Raw genomic sequence first — 19,052 nt, 5'->3', positions numbered from 1 at the left:
GAATGATTTTTATGTGATTGAAATCGAGCAAAGCAGTGAAGGATTTCACACATGTATATGATATATGTATATGTACAAACTTTAGAAAGAAATAAACCAAATGTATTTCATTTGCTGGATTTGAATGCACCTTCATTTAAGCTGTTGCTCTTTAATATTTGTATTACACCAGAACTTACAGGTCTCAACTGGGTCAGAGCCCCATTGTGGTAGGTGCTATACAGACGCAAAGCATATGACCATCCTTGCCCCAAAGATCTCACGATCTAAACTGAATGCTGTAGCAGGTGGATGAGACAACAAGGGGTCTGGAGTGGAGCAGGATGCACACAGTTCTTAGCCAGCTGGCAGCAGTAACCACAGTATTCACAACTCACCACCTTGCCTCTCGCTGATCAGTGGCATTGTTCCAGATGTACAGCCGCAAAGGTGAAGTTTGAGGGGTGACTTGAAGGAGAATACGATGGTGGCTTTACAGACTGGCACTGGGAGCTTTTCCCAGGCGTGAGGGGTGGCCTGGAAGAAGTGTGCAATCAAGGCTCGTGTCGTTGGCTCAGCAGAAAGGAGTGGTTTCAGAATTGCCTGGTCATTTTCTCTCTCAAAACACATTCTAACGTCCAAAGTCATGTGCAGCCACTGGCTGGGCTCGTAATCCCCGTCTACCTCATCCTTGTGAAGTGACAGCTATAGTAAACTGCTCTGCTGCTGGCTACACGTGCCTGCTGCTGCAGCTGTTGGGCAGAATTGAGGGCATGGGCAGGGAGGGTAGGAGGAAAGGGGGCAAACACAGAGGCCAGAGTGGGTAAGAAACTGGGAGGGGTATGGGCTGAGGTCAGGGGACACCAGAACCACATGGAGGGGGGCTGGCATTGTGCTCCCAGATCGTGGAATGGGAGAACCTCTTAGGGAAGAAAGAGGGGGGAGGTCACATGGAGTGGGGAAGGAGAGTGGTGGGGCATGCAGGAGGTATACAAGGAGGACATAAGGGGCACAGAGTATGCAGGGGTCCAGAACGGGTGCAGGAGGCATGGAGGACTCTTTAAATTAGGGGTGTGAAATGTGCAGAGGCAATAATAGCAAACATGCATGCCCTTTTTAAAAAACCACACCACTGTACTAGGAAGATTTCTCTGCATCTTTGTCCATGTTGAGGTTTTTGTCTGCGGGAATTCCCTCAAGCTAGAGATGAGGCACTTGTAGTTAGACAAGTAAGACCAGTCTTATTCAGTATTTGTATTAATGACCTTGCACAAAAACAGGAGTATACTAATGAAATGTGCTGATGATACAAAGTCGGGAGGCATTGTCAATACAGAGCAGGATTGGACTATCATACCAAAATATCTGGATAACCGTGAAGACTACAGTGACAGAAATGGCATGAAATTTAATAATACAAACTGCAAGATCATGCACTTAGGGTCTAATAATAAGAATTTCTGCTGCAAGCGGGGGGCTTATCCGCTGGAAGCAACAGGGGAGGAGAGAGACCTGGGTGTGTGGGTATGAGCCACCAAGGTAATGCAGTTGTGGAAAAGGGAAATGCAATCTTAGGATGTATTAGGTGAGGTATTTCCAGTAGAGATAGGGAAGTATTAAAGCCATTGTCCAAGGCATTGGTAAAACCTCATCTGGAATCTGTGTACAATTCTGGTCACCCATGTTAACAATTAATTTAAACTGGAACAGGTGCAGAGAAGAACTACTCGGATGATCAGAGGAACAGAAGGCCTATTTTATGAGACGAGAAGAGCTTGGCGTGTTTAGTCTAGCAAAAAGAAGGGGTTCTGATTACCTTCCTAATTTATTTATAGAGAGCAAATTCCCAGGAGGATGAAGAGCCGTTTAAGCTAAAGGACAATGCTGGTACAAGAACAAACAGATGACCTGGCCGTGAACAAATTCAGGTTGGAAATAAGGAGAAGCTTTCTAACCATCATAGGGGTGAGGTTCTGGAACAGCCTCTATGATGGGTTCGGTCACAGAGACCCCCTTGAGACTGTCACCTGATGTGCTGAAATTACCTGAGCCCCTTTTCTCTGCCAGTTTGGGCCTCCAGAACCCTGCCTTGTTGAGCCAGACATACCAGCCTGCTCCAACACAGAGCAGGGTCTGACCCACATGCCCCAAATCTGCAGACTTAACTGAAAACAGCTTAAGAAGTGTTCCTGTCTCCAGCACCCAGTATTCAGTCTTTCTGGGAGCCTAAACCCCAAATAAATCCGTTTTACTCTCTATAAAGCGTATACGGGGTAAACTCATAAATTGTCCGCTCTCAATAACACTGATAGAGAGAGATGCACAGCTGTTTGCTCCCCCAGGTATCAATTACTTACTCTAGGTCAATTAATAAGAAAAAGTGATTTTATCACGTATAAAAAGTAGGATTTAAGTGGTTCCAAGTAATAACAGACAGAAAAAAGTAAGTTACTAAACGAAATAAAAAAAATGTGCAAGTTTAAGCCTAATACAATAGGAAACTGAATATAGGTAAATCTCAGCCTCAGAGGTGTCCCAATAAGCTAGTCTGGGTCCAGCAATCACTCACACCACCGCAGTTACTGTCCTTTGTTCAAGTTACTTTCAGGCATCTCTTGGGGGTGGATAGGCCATCTCTTGAGCCAGCTGAAGACAAAATGGAGAGGTTTCCTGGGCCTTTTATATTCTTTCTCTTGTGGGCGGAAACCCCTTTGTTCTCCTGTGAAAAATCAAGCAACAAGATGGAGTTTGTAGCTACCTGGGCAAGTCACATGTCCATGAATGATTCAGCTTTTTGCAGGCTGATGGCATTGCTTACATGTTAGTTTGAACATTCCCAGGAAAGCTCAGATGTGGATTGACGTCTCTCAGAGTTCATTGTCAGTTAAGTGTTTCTTGATTGGGTACTTACTGAGAATAGTCCTTTCTCAAGGAGCTGACCAAATGCTTCACTGAGGCTAGTTAGAATCAAACACACTGAGATACAAGTACATAGCCAATATTCATAACTTCAAATACAAAAATGATACACACATACAGACAGCATAATCATAACCAGCAGACTGCAACCTTTCATAGACACCCCACTTGATCTCCTCTGTGCAAGATCTGGTGCAACCATAGGACCCTGGTTGCAACAATGATCTATATGGTCACAGTTCACGTCAATAACGTCACAGCCTCCCAATAGAAGTTGTGGGTGCAAACAACTTAATTAGTTGTAAGAGAGAGCTGGGTAAATTTATGAGTGCAATTGCATGATGAGGTTGCTTGTGATGGTAGGAGGCAGGGCTCAGCAGGCCTGGGGCTCACTTACAGTTTGTCTCTGATGTTCCTAAAGCTCATGTTTCAGGGTTTTAGCCTGCCACTATCAGGGATCAGGAAGGGATTTTCCCCCTGCAGTGTATTCTGGGAGGGGGTTTTTATGTCCTTCCTCTGAAACATCAGGGATGTCCACAACTGGAGATGAGATGTGGGGGAGGGCAAGGTGGGGCTCTGAGGTGGCACCGAGCATTCTCTCAGGTGCTTGGCTCGCTGGTTCTTGCTCACATGTCCAGGGTCTAAGCATCCTATGTGGGGTCGGGAAGAAATTTTCCCCCAGATCAGGCTGGCAGTGACCTGGGTGGGCGGGGTTTGCCTTCCTCTGCAGCGTGTGGATGTGGGTCACTTACCAGGGTCATCTGGGTATATCTCACTTGATCATTTCCCTGCCATTGTGGGGGCCTCAGGCACTGGTGCACCTCAGTCCGTCCTATTCCCTGCCTACGGCTGCCTTCCTCTAGTCTCCTTTGGGCTGTAATAGTTTGATCTCATTTTGATTGTTGGGTTTAGTGTGTTGGTGCTGGGTGGTATTGGTCTGACATACAGGAGATCAGACCAGAGGATCTAGTGCCCCCTCCAGGCCTTAAAGTCTACAACTCTGTAAGTATTACAGTTCAAATGGATGTTCACATTTTCTTAGGATCATCGTTAGTGTTCGGAATTGAGGACTGTTGCACTCTGCTACGATATTCCCAATTCCCATTCAGGGAGGAGCTGATGACTTGAAAATAAGCAGATTGTTAATTCTAGCACATGGTATGTTGATTTATTCTAATATAAAGGACCAAATATGGTGTGTATGCGGAAGCCCATAGAGAAAATCTATTAAGTGTCTCACATGAGCACAAGTTAATTTAACTCTGCCTGAAAATATTCTCCTCACTTATGAACGTTACTCTCAGGGCTATTCACAGCTCCTTTCATTTTGTTTTTCCTGCTGACGCAGGCTACTCTGATAAGCATTTTCAGTCCGTAATCAAAACACATGTTCACAATGCTTTAAACTATAACGAAATGTCAAAACAGCAGCTTCCACCTGCAAACTGGAAAACAGACGCATTTACATTCACTGGCATTGTCCTGAGACACACCACAGTAGGAGATGCTGGAAAGGGTTCGGTTGTGTATGCAGGTGGAAACCCAAAGGCCACTGCTGCATCGGGGCCCCAGTTGCTCCAGATCTGTTCAGCCCGTATATAAAGAATCCAGTGAGGGGGTGGTGATTTAAGCAGGAGGTGATCATATGCCTGCAGCTAAATCCATGTTATTATGTGTATTGTGCTTTAGCACCCAGGAGCTGTAGTTATGGACCATGTGACAGGGTGCTGGGCAAAGGGTTGCTGATTCAGCCCTCTGTCATGCCAGCACCCATTTAGGGGGATAGATTAGAGCTGGCTGGAGATTGCCTCCCCAATTAGGGCCAGGTTGAGACAGCTGCTGCACAATTAGCCTGGGGGGGTATAAAAGCCTCAGGGCAAAGAAGCTAGGGGAAGAGCAGAAAGAAAGGGAAAAGTCAGGGAGTGGAAGCAGGGAGGTAGCTCTTCTGTCCCTCCCTCCCTCCCTGCAGATGGTGAAGGGCCAACTGTGCATGGTGAGATGGCGATGAGAACAAGTCTGTGAATAAACTGCACCAGTGGATACTAACCCCAGGGTCTCAGAGTGACTTTGTGGACTTAGTAGAGGCAGGAGCCACGGGGGCTCTGCCATGCTCTGCTACAGACCAGGACTCCATTGTGCTAGGTGCTGTACAAACACAGGACAAAAAGATGGTCCATGCCCTAAAGAGCTTAAATCTCTAATGAAATAAGGTTAGTAACCACACAGAGGTACACAGGCCAACCTGGCATGGTGGTGTGTAATAGTATGTCCTCATCTAGCAACTCAAAGGTGGAAACAGCAGTTTGAGGTACTATAAAGTTCTACATGCAGGATGGCTGCTGCTAAGATTCACTGTCATTGTCATGTTTCCTTGCAGTTATCGCATGAGTTACTCCTGACCTCATTTTGGACCTGATCCAAAGCACACTGCAGTTAATGGAGAGACTCCCGTTGATTTTAATGGGCTTTGGTTCAGGTTCTTAACTGGTCATAAGACAAACTCCTTTTTGTGATGACCTCCAAAGCAGCCTTCCTCCTTAGCACCGAAATCATTGTTATTGCTGCTTTGCATGGGGAGACCGGCTCAACAGCAAGATAACTTCCATCCCTCTCCAGAGAAACTTAAGCAACAATAAGGTTAATGATGACCAGTAATGGAACATGCCTCAGGCCAACCACAAAAGGAGAATGTACCCATGTGCAGAAGCTAGAGACCACTGATCACAGGCTATAATAAAGGGATGAGTTTAGAGAATGCAAAAATAACAGGAAAGAAGACACTCTAGAAAAACAAGTATTGTGGAATTAGAATGCCAGGAGTAGTATTTTACAACGCACATGTGCAAAAGTGCTTGTGTATGCCCCTCACTAAGGGACAAAAATACCCAACCTGTTACATGCAGGCTGGGGTCTGCAAACGCATGTACCTATTCATGTGCATCCACGAGCTTGAATGCACATAGGGTATTTGGGCAACTAGGTCAGGCAGAGGGAAAAATGCATGAGTACTTCAGCATGCATGGATTTGAAAATGCAACCCTTCAGAGGATGTATTGAAATCCACTGGTATAGAAAGCCGGGGGATTCTAAAAGAAATCAGAAATATGGCTCAACATACTAGATTTCCTCTGCAAAAAAGACTGCAAGGAACAAGGCTCATTCCAATGTGAGTGCAATGAGGCTGGAGGAGAAGAAACACAACATAGCCATACTGTAAATGACAAGCATGGGAGACAAGTTACACAGTCAGTGAAGACTTGGAAAAAAACAGAATTAGTTAATGCTAGCCCAGGGGGAATCAGAAAGGCTTTTCGTAGGGGCAGGGGGCAGCAGCCAGCCTTGTCTGAAAGTTGCCTAGCGCTTTCTATTGTAAAAATTCTTCTGACCACATTTTGAAGATCTCTGATGCCTCCATGTTTTGCTGCAGAGCTTTGAAAATTGGCAGGGCAGACCTGAGGTCCGGGAGGTGCCTTTTGTTGGCCATTCAGATTGAGCCAAGTTAAGAGCAGTCCATTTTTCCCCTTATTTGTGTTGCATCTGAGCAGTGTTGTCTGGAAGAGTGAACTACCTGGAGCTGAGCATTGTCACCATAACATGGAGCAGTTTGTTCGGAAGGAAGTCTGTACAGTCCAAAGGGCTACAGATATCATTGAAAAAAACCTAAATCTCCATGTCTGAAGAAAATGTCATTCCCAGAAAACATCTTTTCAATCTCCCCCTGATGCTCAGAACTGCTGTACTAGCAGCATTCATCCCCCTTGTCCTCTGATGTTTTTCATGTTCGGTCTCCGCTGGAAGCTGAATATTTTTAGAACGATTGAGCCAATTCCACTGTTCAGAGGTTCGGCAAAGGTGCAAAGAGCACCCGTGTGCCTTTCACAACCATTCTAACGACGCTTTGTCAGAGAAAGCACAGCAAAGGCAGCTGACAGCTGTAACTGGAGACGCCGTGTAGATACAGCCCTTGAGGGAGATGAGCGCCTCTGCTATGAGAAGCATTGGTTTTGGTTTAGGTAAGTTAGGAGAGTAGGAAAGCTGCTGTCTGAGCACATGTAGAGAATATCGCTGTCAATCTGATAAGCGTGCAGATCACAAGCTACATGCTGAGCATGGCTCCTGGAATGGATTCCCCTTGTGTCTCATCTCAACGGCTGATCGCTGTTGGGCATCTTGGGACTGTACTGCCCTGATGCTGGGTAGATGGGGCCAGCTCCATCAGGTCTAGCTACTGCTTTCCCTCAGCCGCTTCCAAATGGATTTTCATGAAGGGAGGGAGGAGTGTTTCAGGGACACTGCCAGAGAGGAGGGCTTGGGCTAACTCATTAGCTAGGGCAGGGGGTTGGACTGTTCCCTGGAGGCTTGAACTTTGAAACTGGCTGATAGGAGGAAGGGTGAAGAAGTGAATGCCAGTTACCACAGCAATACCCACGTCACGTTTCTCGGGCAACTGAGATCCCTGAGGTGTGGGCGGCAGTTAGCGATTGTAATTGTTTCTGAAAAACAAAAAATGCTCTTTCTCTTGAGCTACCGTTTGCAACGACACTTAAGACAAACTGGCAGAGTCCAATTCCGGCTGGCAGGAAGCCGGGTGCTGTGGCAGGCTGATTAGGCTGTGGGCACAAAGAGGCGTGGGACTGAAATGCAGGTAGAGTGAAACCGCTTGGGGGCTGGTTTGCTTTGCTGCTTTTCTATAATTTCTCTTTAGACTGAGTGGAACGAGGCCCATGGTTGGGTCAACTGTGGGGACTGAACCTGCGACCTGTGGATTTAAACTCAGGAGTGGCTACTGCTTGAACTAAATGACCCAGCGCCGGGGGGAAGCGGGGGGGCTATAAGACAGCTGCTTGTTAGTCAGTCTGCCGTTGGAAGCATACAGAGACAAGGTGGGTGAGGTAATATCTTTTACTGGCCAACTTCAGTTGGTGAGAGAGACAAGCTTTTGAGCCACAAAGAGCTCTTCTGCAGGGCTGGGAAAGGCACTCGGAGTGGCACAGCTAAATAAAGGTGGAACAGATTGTTTAGCATAAGTATTTAACACATATTTCAAAGGGACCGTTCAAGGTGAAGTGGCCCATTAACCCCTCTCCAGTCATATTTCAGTCAAATACCCCCTGTTATTTGGGACAAATTGCCCTAGAGAACCTGCTTTGGTACAGAAATGCCCCCTGCCCCCCACCAATCGCCCACCCCTAGTTGTCCCCACATCGGAACCCGTATGGGGTATCATCAAACAATGGGGACCCCATCCTGAAAGAAATATTTCCTGAACCCCCTCTTCTGGCCTGCAAACAATCGCCCAGCCTCTCCAAGCTGATCATCAGAAGCAAGCTCCCCACAGACCAGGAAACACCAACTCAAAGAGGCACCAGATCTTGCCAGAAACAACAGATGCAAAACCTGGAGACAGATCTCCACTGCTACAACTATCAACACCCCCGCAACACACTCTTCAGGATCCATGGGTCCTACACATGCCTGTCACAACATGTGGTGTACCTCCTCCAGTGCACTAAATGCCCCAACAACAACCACGTGGGTGAAACGAGACATCACTACGCTCTCGAACGACCTCACACAGGAAAATGATAAAAGACAAAAACACCCTGTCACCTGGGGGGGAACACTTCTCACAAAGTGATCACTCTATGTCTGAGCTCTCAGTCCTCATCCTCAAAGGAACCCCACCCCCCGTTTCTTCCCCCCACCACTTCCTTCCTATGACTGGAGCGGGTTAACAGGCCACTTCACCTTGAATGGTCCTTTGAAATATGTTAACTACTTATACTAAACAATCTGATCTATCTTGTGTTTGGCTGACACTCTGGGGCCAGATCTACACCACCAATTTGCATCAGTATGACTATGCTGCTCAGGGGCATGAAAAATCCACATCCCTGAGCACCATAGTTAGACTGACCTAACCCCCAGTGTAGACTGTGCTATGCCAGTGGGAGAGCTCCTCCTGTCGACATAGCTACAACCTCTTGCAAAGTTGGATTAATTACATCGAGGGGAGAAGCTCTCCCCTCGATGTAGTAGCATTTTTCACTAAAGCGTAAGTGTAAACCTGCCCTCTGTAAGCTTCCTGCCCTGAAGAAGAGCTCTGTGCGGCTCGAACGCTCGTCTCTCTCACCAATATAAAAGATATTACCTCACTGTGATGAAATAGGCCCCTGTATTCACACCCTACCCACGATTGTAGTAATGTTTGTACAAAATATGCCTTGTAAGGTATCATCTGAAAACTAATAACTCACTGGTCAATAAGATCGTGGTGCAATGTATGTAATAACATTATATGTAAAGTTATGAACATAAGCTGACATCATGACTGAAGTCTGTTTACCAGGTAAGTCTGGGACGTGAGTAAACCTGTTTCTCAAAGACAAAGGACAAGTGGACGCCCCAGCCAGGTGTCATCAAAGCTGATGGGCCATCACCTATCAAGTGGCCATTCTTTGGCATGGAATGGGGAAAGCAAGAGATAAGGCATACACGGGTGAAAAAAACCAGCGTGAAACTTCTCTCCCACCAGACTCCATGTCTCCTTGTTCTTTCCATCTGAGAGCTTTATCTAGGGGTCACTCTCAGGAAAATGCCTTTCAAAGGGTGACTGAACTATAAAAGTGAGGGGCAAAAACACCCCAAGTTCTCTCTCCCTACCCGCCTCTCTCTTTTCACCTAAAAGGATGAAAGAAACAGCCATTTGACTTCAGGAGCAGATCCTGGCCTGAGAGTTTGGGCAGCAGTGTTGCTGAAAACATGTGGGAAGGGACTTCACCTTGAACCAATCCTAGTTTGTTAAGTTTAGAAAGTATTTTATATTTATTTTACTTGTAACCATTTCTGACTTCTGACCTCATTACTTCTACTCACTTGAAACCCACCTCTTTATAGTTAAATACATTTGTTTTATTCTGTAATCAAAACTAATCCAATGTTGTGAACTGTGTGGGTTAGTCCATTTAGGGTGGCAAATTGTTGCATCTTGAGCCCCTTAGTGGTGCAATGGACCTAATATATCTGGACTGTCCAGGAGAGGGCTGGACAGTGCAGAACACGATTTGGGGATAAGATCTGGGAGTGGGCTGGCGTCACCCTGCACGTAATAACTCAGGCTGGTGGAAGCCAGAGTGTGACTGGCGTGTTGCTGACAGGCTGATGGCCCATGGCTGGGGCTATACACAGACACTCAGGGTGACCTGCAGGCTGTTTGTGAGGGGCCCAGGTTGGGAGCTACAGCAGAAAACCATTGCGAGGCAACCAACGTCGCAGGGCAGGGGTGACCCAGCCCCTCACTGGTCTGGATTGCACCCCAGAATCTCGTACTCACCCACCTTGTCTCTAAAATATCCTGGGACCCACAGGGCTCCGACAACACTGCATAGAATTTGAAGCTTACAGCAATCTTTCTAGGGAAGCTTTCCCCCTCAGCCCCCATGAAGATATAGGGCAGTTGCTTCATTCTCAAGGCATGTACCTGCCCCTCAGTGTTGGCAGCAGTTGCTCTATAATGTCTGCGCATAGCTTGTTAATCTTTGCCCTTGTTTTTGTTAGGGCTTGTCTACATAGGGTTGCTCAGGGAAGTTAAGACAAATTAACGAAAGATGTAAAGTTACCCCTGTGTGAATGCTCTCATTCAGGAGCAAAGTGGTGTGACTTCACTTAAGCTTCCCAGTATGGGCTTGTCTTCAAGTATCAACGAGAGCTTAAGGCACAGCAACCTTAGGCCGCTCTACTTCTGAAGGAGAGCGTCCACATGGGTATGGTGTGCTTTAACTTTGCACCTTTAGCTCATTCATCTTCACTTCCCTGAGTGTGCTGGTGTAGATGAGCCCTTAGCGGAACCGGCTGCTTTCAGCCTCCACCCTGCCTGTGCTTCACCGGAGAGCGCTTGAGTGTCCCGAGTGTACCACGGGAAACAGCAGACCCCCTTTCCCACGGTCACCACACCATTGGCCTTGCTGATACTGGCTCCCCTGCCTCAGCCTAGCAGAAGGCTCTAGAAGTGGGACACCGGATGGCCATGACAGGCCATTGACCTCAAAAAGAGCCTGAGCACTTGGCCCAAGAAGGACGTGGGCGCTTTGGAGGGACAGGGAGCTGGGCCCTGACATTCAGCACGTGGGTGTTGGGTGGGAGGGCAGAATGGTACATGGAGAGCGGAGAATCGATTGATCTGTGCCGGGTAGGGGGAAGGAGCTCTGGCACCGGTGCCTGGCAGGCGCAGGTACTTCAGCACTGGCATTGGCATCCAGGGCTTGGGCCATTCACCTGCCTCCAAGGTCTGCTGCCTCAGCAAGGTGTGAAGCCTAGCAGTGTGGTGAATCTGTCTTGGCACTTAGTTGATCTCTAAAGCTAGTCACCCCAGAGCACTGGGCCCTTCCCAGATGAAGGTCATTACAAGTTCCAGGTGGGCTTTCCAACATAGCCAGAGTCGGCCTCTTTCTTTTCCCACTGAAGTCAGTGGGAGTTTTACTTTTGATTTCTTTGGGCTCGGAGTTAGGGCACCTTGAGTGTTTAGATTGTAAACTCTCCTGGGTAGGGACCTTGTCTACACATTCATCTGGATCAATTAAATAGTAATAAATAATAATCTGTGAGCTGCAGGGCTTTTGGGAACCAGTATCTTTTTCATGCAAAACATCAGGGCCTATTTTATGAGCCCTGGGGATGGCTTTACTTGCATTTGTACTTGGCTTTGAATCACAAATGTGATCAATTCAAGGAGTTGTGTCTGACTCATGAAAGCTGTCTAATGACTTGAAACTGACGGGTTTAAATATCAGCTTGAATTTCTATCTCTTGATTCAAGTATTTAGAAGTCTAAAAAAACCCTGAGACCAGGGTCTCAGCTGGTGTAAAAAACTCTCGCTCCAGTGGTCAGATGAAGGACATGAAAGTCAGTGGAGCTATGCCAGTTCATACCAGCTGATTAAGAATAGGCTCATTTCTGTGCCAGGTCTGGAAACACTCCCCAATATTTTTGTGCTGCTCCCCTTCTTTTCTAAGTGGATTGTATTTTGCAAGAGCCCCCAGAAAGGATTGCTGTCCAATTGCTAACAGGTCTGATTTTTCTGTAGGACGGATCTAACATAAATAATTCTTTCTCCTCTTTGTCCGTTCAGGTCGCTTCCAATTAAAGGGTAATCTTCCTTCTGTCTTTCCCCAGCAAGTACCCTTAGGCCCAAATGCATTTCTGCAATTCCAGACACATCACATCTCAAAGTAGAAGGCTGGCATCATTGTTATCATTCTTGCCAAGGTCTATGAGAGAGATGAAGAAATTGTAAAATTCTTTAGTTACTGGTATTTCTAGCTCATTGTTAGCAGGGTCATACTATCAGACCGTGGTGAGGTAGGAATCAATTATCTCACTTCACTTATCAGTAGTAATTACAGCCATCACTGTTGCTGTATCTGAATGCATAATGCTCCTCAGTGCTCCTAGCCTCCTAACGCTCTGTGCAGTAGGGAAGTGCTATTATTCCCATGGTACAACAGGGAAACTGAGGCACAGCTAGGCTAAGTCACTTGCCAATGGTAACATAGGAAGTCTGTCGCAGAGCAGAGAATTGACCCTCACCCTACCAAACCCCACGTTAACACCCTAATCACTGGACCATCCTTCCTCTTTAGCTGAAATTTTCAAAGCCACCTAACATAGCTGGGGGCCCACTTCTCACTGATAGATTGGGTATTCATAGATATTAAGGTCAGAAGGGACCATTATGATCATCTAGTCTGACCTCCTGCACAATGCAGGCCACTGAATCTCACCCACCCACCCCTGCAATAAACTTCTCACCTATGTCTGAGCTATTGAAGTCCTCAAATCATGGTTTAAAGACTTCAAGGTGCAGAGAATCCTCCAGCAAGTGACCCGTGCCCCATGCTGCAGAGGAAGGCGAAAACCCCCCAGGGCCTCTTCCAATCTGCCCTGGAGGAAAATTCCTTCCCAACCCCAAATATGGCGATCAGCTGAACCCTGAGCATGTGGGCAAGATTCACCAGCCAGATACCCAGGAATGAATTCTCTGTAGTAACTCAGATCCCACCCATCTAACATCCCATCACAGGCCATTGGGACTATTTACCATGAATAGTTAAAGATCAATTAATTGCCAAAATCATCTTATTCCATCATACCTTCTCCTCCATAAACTTATTGAGTTTAATCTTGAAGCCAGATAGGTCTTTTGCCCCCACTGCTTCCCTTGGAAGGCTGTTCCAGAACTTTACTCCTCTGATGGTTAGAAACCTTCATCGAATTTTCAAGTCTAAACTTCCTGATGGCCAGTTTATATCCATTTGTTTTTGTGTCCACATTGGTACTGAGTTTAAATAATTCCTCTCCCTCTCTGGTATTTATCTCTCTGATATATTTATAGAGAGCAATCATAGCTCCCTTCAACCTTCTTTCGGTTAGGCTAAACAAGCCAAGCTGTTTGAGTCTCCTTTCATAAGACAGGTTTTCCATTCCTGGGATCATCCTAGTAGCCCTTCTCTGTACCTGTTCCAGTTTGAATTCATCCTTCTTACACATGGGAGACCAGAACTGCGCCCAGTATTCCAGGTGAGGTCTCACCAGTGCCTTGTATAACGGTACTAAAACCTCCTTATCCCTACTGGAAATACCTCTCCTGATGCATCCCAAGACCGCCTTAACTTTTTTCACAGCCATATCACATTGGCGGCTCATAGTCATATTCAGATCCTCCAGGCAGTTTTGAATATCTCCGACTAAACTAACAACATTTGGTGTTTGAGCCATGGATTCCTGATTGGTGCCTGAGGCTTGCTGAGTTCTGAACGGTTACTAGCTGAGATATGTCGCGTGGCCGTCTCCGTGCAAAAATGACAAATGCATTTCACTGCAAGTGGCACACCAGTATTGTTCCATTATAATAGCGGTTTGTATTATGTATTGCTTAAAGGCGCAGCCAAGATCCAAGCCCCATTGTGCTAGACGCTGTGCAAACACACAGGGAGAGACAGCCCAGGCCCCAAAGAGCTTTCAGTCTGGACTCTGCTCAGTGAAGATTTAGGTATGTGCTTAACTTTATCCACGTGTTATGTCTCATCGGGTGAAATTCTGACCCCACTGAGATCAATGGGAGTTTTGCCATTGATTCCAATTTCACCCCTTGACTTCAGTGCGACTACTTGCAGTGCATAAAGTTAAGCATATGCACAAATCTTTGCAAGACCAGGACTAAATAGGCCGGACAGATAATGACAGGGAGGGGAAACAGGCACAGAGAATTAAAGTGATGCCTGAGCAGTATTATCTGTATTTCTTCAATCGTCTTTCTACTTGGACCAAGAGTTCTTCCCTCTAAATGCACTCCTGTATTGGGAAGGGGAGTTGGGCATAGCATGCCAAGCTTCTTACCCTGGCCAGCTGAGAACAGGGGAACATTGCTCAGGAGATGTGAGCACCAGCCCTGGTTTTTCCAGTGTAAATAATAGCTCGACATTTGCCAAACCTCCCTATTAATTTTACTTTGTATCCCCATTTGGTTTCAATATAAAATAGTGAAGTCATTCTGTGATGCATTTTGAAACTTTTATATATATGTTTAAAGATAAAAGTCATTAAGGATAGAGATACCCTGATTGTAAAATATCTAAAGAGGGGGGTTTCAGTGATAGAAGGAAACAAGTAGTAGTTACAGATTTTTAAAGCCAAAAGGGAGCAGTCTGGTCAGCAATTGGAAGCAGCATGGCCTACTGGATAGTGCTTGGAACTGGAACGTAGGAGCCGTGGGGCTCTATTCCCTCTGCTGCCACTGGCCTGCTGGGTGACTTTGTATGACTCATTTCACCTCTCTGTGCCTCAGTTTCTCCACCTGCAATATGGGAATAATGTTCCCGACCTCCTGGGTCAAGTGCTTGGAGGCCCCTAACTGGACAGTGCTGTGTAAGAGCTATGGAGGATTATCTAGTCTGACTTCCTCTTGGTGCAGGCTACAGAATTTTTACCTAGTGATTCCTCTGTCCAGCCTAGTAGCTTGTGCTTGACCTACAGCTTCTTTCAGAAATGCCTGAGCAATCTTGATTTGAAGGCTCCAAATGATGGAGAATCCACCACACTTCTAGGTAAGTTATTTCCATGGTTAATTATCCTTGCTGTTAAACATTCATGCTTTATTTCCAGCTACATTACATCTGCCAGCAATGTCCCAGTGAAGAAACGCCCATGATATAAATAAGCCATTAGTCCTGTTACCAAAACTAGCATCAGAATTCAAAACCAAATGGAAGTTTAGTGAAAGAGCCCAATGCCATGGCCCTGTAATTCATTCCGGGAAGAGCTGGGGTGAATCTAATGGTTCTCTATAAATATGTTTCAGAGTAGCAGCCGTGTTAGTCTGTATTCGCAAAAAGAAAAGGAGGACTTGTGGCACCTTAGAGACTAACCAATTTATTTGAGCATAAGCTTTCGTGAGCTACAGCTAAATAACTAGAGGGGGGCATCTTCTGGGTTTAGGACCTGGTCCTGCAAGCAGAAAGGCATGCACATGTGAGTAGTCCTGTTAGGTCCAAGAGGACAACCTTGCCTCAGTAAGCTGTGCACGTCCTTAAATGCTGCAGGGTTGGAGCCCTACTGTATGCTCCCGCCATGCTGGATCTTCCTTCTGGCTGGGCCCACTATCTGCAGTACTTCTGCTACAGCAGCCGTTTATGATCATTGTTATTTCTATTATAGCGGTGCCCTGAGGCCACAGACAGGGAGCAGGGCCCCCTTGGACAAACGTAGCCAAGAGCCCTGCCCTCAAAATCTTACTCTCCAGGTTGCAAGGCTGTGCTCCATTTAAGGGAGACTTGGAGGATGGTTTTCCTGCTTTAGGCCCCTCTTTTTGCAGAGCTTAGCCTCTCTGGGAGCCACGGATCTCTCTTCTACAGATGTCTGCCTTCTGTGGCTCTCGGTCCCACAATGCCTCTCTTGCCCCAGGGCTCAATTTGTGATTAGACTCAAGCTCTCCCCCCGTGAATTCTCGATGCAGGGTCCTACTGCCTACAACCTTCTAGCTGCTTTGTGGGTGTTAGTTTCCCAGTCAGGACCCCCTGCTTCTTGTCCCAGCTGTCCTGGAGGCAGAACCTGGCCTTGGTCCTTTTCCTGGCCTCTCACCGTCCAGTTTCTCCTGCCCACTGTAGCTGCTGTCCCCTAACCTATTCACGGGTATATATCTGGTTCTCCACTAATCTTCTGGCTCCTGCCCACAGCACAGTCCTGCCCTTTGGATTATTCCATTGGAGTACAGGTTGTTCAGGGATGAATCTCTTCCAGATTTGACTCCTTCCAAAACCCCATTCCTGATTCCCAGTTCCCTCCAAAATCCTGTTCCCCACCACCACACAGCTGCCTCAGCATCCCTTCCAACAGCTTGCTTCTGAGGAGGAGTATGAGAAATTCCCTCACTCCTGCTCCCACTGCTTGGGACTATTTCTTACTGTGTAGAAATGTCCCCCGCTGGAGCTGCTCAATCCTCTGCAGCTCTGCTCTACAGATCACACTGAATTCAGACCAGGCCTGGGAGAGTGAGTGAGAGGACTCTGAGTCCCAGGTCCCCAGAGGTATTTTGGCTCCTAACTCACATTGATTTCAATAGGAGTTAGGCACCTAAATAACCTGTGAAGCTCTGGGCCTGAGTGATCAAACGTAAGGGAGACAGTACAGGGGAGTGATGACTGAGCGGGGTGAATGGGCTGGTAGTGAGAAGAGTTGGGCTAGAATCAGGGGAATGGGGGCAGCAGGAGAATGCCAATGAGAACAAACGAGGGCCTCACCTGATAGCTGTTAAAAGTCTGTGACTCACCTTTCTGAGCCCATCGCAAATTACCAGCATCAGTAACACTAAAGCCGACGTCCTGGGAAATGCCATTCATGACAGAGAAATGAATCCCACAGCCTTATAAGTTTCCCACATTATTGTTTTAGTTTTATTGTGGAGTATTGAGGAGGAGAAGAAGCAGCCCGATGCAACTTGATGTTATTTTGGGGGAAATTGTGGCTTTTGTTGCTATCCAGCCACTGCTTTTGAGTCTGACCCGTCATTAGGCTTTGGGAGGTGTTGTAGGGTCAGATCTCAGACGTGCTTAGCACCACAGTCCGAGCCTGATTCTCCAAAGAGCTCAGCTCCCATTTAGGCACAGAAAGAAGACCCAGCAGTTCCCTTTATTCCCAATGGGAAGCAAGCACTTCCGGAAGAGTGGCCCATTGTTCCTTCCTTTGGATTGGAGATCTGCAGGTGGAGCCAGGACAGTGGCGGGAGCTGAGAACTCCCGTTATGCATTGGCTTTCACACGAGTTAGCAGCCGGCTCTGCTCAGGAGCACAGGGAGCCATTTTTGCCATGTGGCACAGCAGAGAAGAAAGACGGGTATATGTGGAGCTCCAAACTAACGTCAGCCGCTTCACATGAAATCTTAATTCCTTCTTCCCTGACAGGGTTTCTGTTTAAGGGGGAACTGAAAGAAATAGTGGCCACCTTGTATTAGGAATGCAATTCTTGATCTTGGAGGAAGGGGGGCCCCTTGTGAAATGGGTAGCATTCATGCCCTGTGTTTGCGCCACAGAAAAATTGAGAATTGAACATTCTTTCCAAGGAAATGAGTGGGGGGCGTGCGGGGAACCACAATGCATTTTACACCGTTCTAATCCTGAGCTGCAGCTTTAAGCTAAATACCTTGCTTCATCGCTATTTATTTTGTTAAGCAGTGAGCAAGCAAAAGTCTAACAGCTGAACTGATGTGCCTGAAAGACTCCTGGCAGGCAATCCATCAAGCAAGTATTGATTAGAGCTGCCGCAGCAGCCATTTTGCACAGTAAGCCCTTTATTCTTTACTCTGATAAATGCTCGCTCAGAGGTAAATTAGCTGAAGGTGTCCTTCCCTTCATGTGGTGGGGCTGAATGAGACTCTGATTCCCCAACAACAGAATTAAAGCCAATGAGTGGAACCACAGCCAAAGCTTCTAGTGCTCCAGAAAAGAGGAAGGGACCCAAGAAATAAAACCTACACAAATGCCTTGGCATTGTATGACTGAGCAATTCCCGGATGAGACTGAAAGCTCCTAAGGGGAATAGCCAAGGGATGCATTGATGGAGGTGGTTCTCTCCCAAGCTCCACAGACAAACCAATCCCCTTCCACTTTCATAGCTTCCTAGGTTTTAAGGCCAGCATGACCCATTCGCTCATGTAGTCTGACCTGCATAACACTGGCCATTACATTTCAATTACCCCTGTGCTGAGCCCAATAATGTGCGTTTGGCTAAAGAATATCTTCCCAAAAGACATCTAGTCTTGGATACCTCTGCTGGATTCCGGGAGCTTGGCTCCTCCTTAGTGGGCATGGATGGTCTATTTGGCTCACTGGGGTTGGCTTCTATCTCCCAATCACCACTCATCCCCCCCAACTCCTGGCACCAAAATGAGACATCGCTTGCAGTGGAGTGAGCGCATCTGCAAGCTGTGATACTTCCTCTCTTCCTTGCTTTTCTGAGCAGGGAACTAGGCAACATTTAAACTGTTATCACTGGACAGCTGACTTTTCACCTTGGTGACATGAATGAGGCACTCACATCCTCAAACTACATTTTCAGGCTCTCCACCGACCTGCACAACCGCGAAGGCTCAGATTCTGGAGGCCATGGCAGCTGCATGGAAGAGATGCTAGAGTGCTTTTTCACTACACATCCCCCAGTTACAGCCTCGGGGGCGGCTATGAGACGGTGGATACAAAAGAGTATTCTATTTTTATTAACATCCCCTGCAGATAGAGAAAAAGAAACCAACGTCAGGCCTGCTTTCTTCTTCTTCTTGTGGCCCTTCAATTGCAAAAGGGACCTCAGGCGAATGGGATTGGGAATACTGCCAAATTAATAACACACGGTCACTTCCCAGTGTCAATGAGTGGGAGAGCTGCATCTCGCTTTATTGTTGTCAGGTTTTCCTGGGTAGCTGGAGTTGGGGTTCCCTTATTTCCTCCAGGCCAGGGGGGCAAAGTGGGAAATTCTTTGTTGATGATTTGATCATTAAAAACAATGAGTTACGGGGCCGTAGGGGCAGGGGAGCGAGGGAACTAGCAGGGAAACATGAAGGGGGTTGTTTCGGTGAAACAAACAAGAGGTGGAAGCTAAGTACTCTACA

The sequence above is a fragment of the Natator depressus genome, chromosome 5 (assembly GCF_965152275.1).
Source record: "Natator depressus isolate rNatDep1 chromosome 5, rNatDep2.hap1, whole genome shotgun sequence".
Lineage (NCBI taxonomy): Eukaryota > Metazoa > Chordata > Testudines > Cheloniidae > Natator > Natator depressus.
The sequence above is the reverse complement of the archived record's forward strand: the minus strand, read 5'-3'. Positions refer to the sequence as shown.